Source organism: Octopus sinensis, linkage group LG1 (assembly GCF_006345805.1).
Source record: "Octopus sinensis linkage group LG1, ASM634580v1, whole genome shotgun sequence".
In the NCBI taxonomy this organism is placed as follows: Eukaryota; Metazoa; Mollusca; class Cephalopoda; order Octopoda; family Octopodidae; genus Octopus; species Octopus sinensis.
In genome coordinates this window covers 209,274,947-209,278,333 of record NC_042997.1, presented here as the reverse complement: position 1 = coordinate 209,278,333, position 3,387 = coordinate 209,274,947, and positions in this window count along the sequence as shown.

Below are 3,387 nucleotides of genomic sequence, written 5' to 3'. Positions count from 1 at the left end.
CGGATGGTGCTTTTTATGTGCCACCTGCACAGGTGCCAGACGAGGCTGGCAAACGGCCACGATCGGATGGTGCTTTTTATGTGCCACTGGCACGGGGGCCAGACGAGGCTGGCAAACGGCCACGATCGGATGGTGCTTTTTATGTGCCACTGGCACGGGGGCCAGACGAGGCTGGCAACACCCACAATCGGATGGTGCTTTTTACGTGGCACCGGCACGGAGGCCAGTCGGGTATATATTCTTTTATTTGTTTCAATCATTTCACTGCAGCCATGCTGGAGCACCGCCTTAGTAAAGTCTATTCGCCAACATACTATTAGTTACTGTTACTGTATACCTCTCGGTCAGAGATTTAAAACCAGTTGTTTTTCTCTTTATATATATATGTATATTCATACACATATATATATATACATACATACATACATATATATATATATATATATATATATATAAAATATTATTAGAGACAAAACCACTATTTTGCAAAAGAAACAAGGAAAGACTTAATCAATACATAAAATTTTAATAAAAAGTAAAAAAACCGCCACTACAATTGAAACTGACTTGAAAATTGGAAATCCACCTGAAGATTGTCGATCAGGACATGAAACAATTGTAGTGGCGGTTTTTTTACTTTTTATTAAAATTTTATGTATTGATTAAGTCTTTCCTTGTTTCTTTTGCAAAATAGTGGTTTTGTCTCTAATTAATATTATATATATATAATATACATACATACATATATATATATATATATATATATATAATATTATTAGAGACAAAACCACTATTTTGCAAAACAAACAAGGAAAGACTTAATCAATACATAAAATTTAATTATATACATATATATATACATACTCACACACACACACAAACATGTATATATATATATATATATATACATACACACATACACACAAGCACATATGTGTATATGCAGTGTGTGTGTGTGTGTGTGTGTGTGTGTGCCTTTGCGTTTATGTTTGTACCACTGCACCGATTGTTTATGTGTTTCTGACTGAGTGTTTCACCAAAAGGGTCCGATAAAATAAGTACCAGACTTGAAAAAGAAGTACAGGGGTCAATTTGTTCAACCAGATCCTTCAAGGCGGTGCCCCAGCATGGCCACAGTCCAATGACTGAAGCAAGCACAAGACAATGGTCACAAAAAGATTCCACTTTAGTAGTTACAGAAACTAAAGAAGAATGACCATTCCAATGACAATGGATGTTTGGATATCTGGGCAAATGGGAAACCCAAAACATTCCTTTCTACAAAGGGCAAAAGAAGAACACATCAAAAAGGTTTCCACTCCAAATTTTAATAGGAAATATTAGCATTGAACACTGGGCCTCACAGAGGCAAAGTAGATGAGTTCCTTTTGAGCATTGGGCCTCATGAAGACAAAGTGGTTGAGTTCCTTTCAAGTGTCAGGACTCATGGAGGCAAAATGGTTGAGTTCCATTGAAGCAAAGGGCCTCAAGGAGGCGAGGTGTCTGAGTTCCTTTCAAGTGTTGGGCCTCATGGAGGGAAAGTGGCTGAGCTCCCTTTGAGTGTTGGGCCTCATGGAGGGAAAGTGGCTGAGCTCCCTTTGAGTGTTGGGCCTCATGGAGGGAAAGTGGCTGAGCTCCCTTTGAGTGTTGGGCCTCATGGAGGGAAAGTGGCTGAGCTCCCTTTGAGTGTTGGGCCTCATGGAGGGAAGTGGCTGAGCTCCCTTTGAGTGTTGGGCCTCATGGAGGGAAGTGGCTGAGCTCCCTTTGAGTGTTGGCCTCATGGAGGGAAAGTGGCTGAGCTCCCTTTGAGTGTTAGACCTCATGGAGGGAAAGTGGCTGAGCTCCCCTTTGATTGTTGGGCCTCATGGAGGGAAAGTGGCTGAGCTCCCTTTGAGTGTTAGACCTCATGGAGGGAAAGTGGCTGAGCTCCCTTTGAGTGTTGGGCCTCATGGAGGGAAAGTGGCTGAGCTCCCTTTGAGTGTTGGGCCTCATGGAGGGAAAGTGGCTGAGCTCCCTTTGAGTGTTGGGCCTCATGGAGGGAAAGTGGCTGAGCTCCCTTTGAGTGTTGGGCCTCATGGAGGGAAGTGGCTGAGCTCCCTTTGAGTGTTGGGCCTCATGGAGGGAAAGTGGCTGAGCTCCCTTTGAGTGTTGGGCCTCATGGAGGGAAAGTGGCTGAGCTCCCTTTGAGTGTTAGACCTCATGGAGGGAAAGTGGCTGAGCTCCCTTTGAGTGTTGGGCCTCATGGAGGGAAAGTGGCTGAGCTCCCTTTGAGTGTTGGGCCTCATGGAGGGAAAGTGGCTGAGCTCCCTTTGAGTGTTAGACCTCATGGAGGGAAAGTGGCTGAGCTCCCTTTGAGTGTTGGGCCTCATGGAGGGAAAGTGGCTGAGCTCCCTTTGAGTGTTAGACCTCATGGAGGCAATGACTGAAACCTTTGGCATTATGTTGTGCTTGAGAAGAAGACCCATCAAGCCAAGAAAAATTGCAGTTGTGGCACATACTGGTTTCACGCAAATGGCACCCATATTGGTGGCACGTAAAAGCACCTGTGTCACACAAATGGCACACATGCCAGTGGCACATAAAAGCACCCATTACACTCTCAGAGTGTTTGGCATTAGGAAGGGCATCCAGCCGTAGAAAACCATACCAATTCAGACTGGGGTCTGGTGCAGCCTTCCAGCATGCCAACCCAGTCGAATCATCCAACCCATGCCAGTATGGACAATGGACATTAAATGAATGATGATGATGATGATGATGATGATGATGACAAATGCTAGAGAAGACCAAAAACTATCTGACAGCTAGCAATATAGAAAAATTTGGTTTATACCATGTCTTTGAAAAACTAAAGACTGTGAAAGAACTTACACACACACACACACACACACACACACACACACACACAAATATATCTCCTTCATATCTTCCATCTGGTTTGTGCTAATTGGAGTTCTTAAAGATTGTTTTAGATAATTTTTAAGTAAAAAATTTCTGTTTCAAAGCACTTCTTAAATATGAATACAACTTGGTTTGTTTTTAAATTCTTAATCTACAGGAAGTTAGAAAAGTGTCTTAAGAGCCAAGACATTCACTCATGGCACTTGTGAAACTCGGTCTCTCTTGTAATTTTCTGTTGTGTGTGTGTGTGTGTGTGTGTTATTGTTTGGTTTAGTTGCAATAAAAACAATAGTCGGTCCTTAATTTTGTAGAGAACAAATTTATGATTCTTAAACAAGAACATTGTTGACAGTGACTTCGAAGCTTTGACCAGTTAAGCCATTGGCGGCACAGCCTTCGATTTTTACCTCATTTTGTTAATTTTATATATATATATATATATATATGGTTGCCAGCATTGCTTTACTGGCACATGTGCTGGTGGCA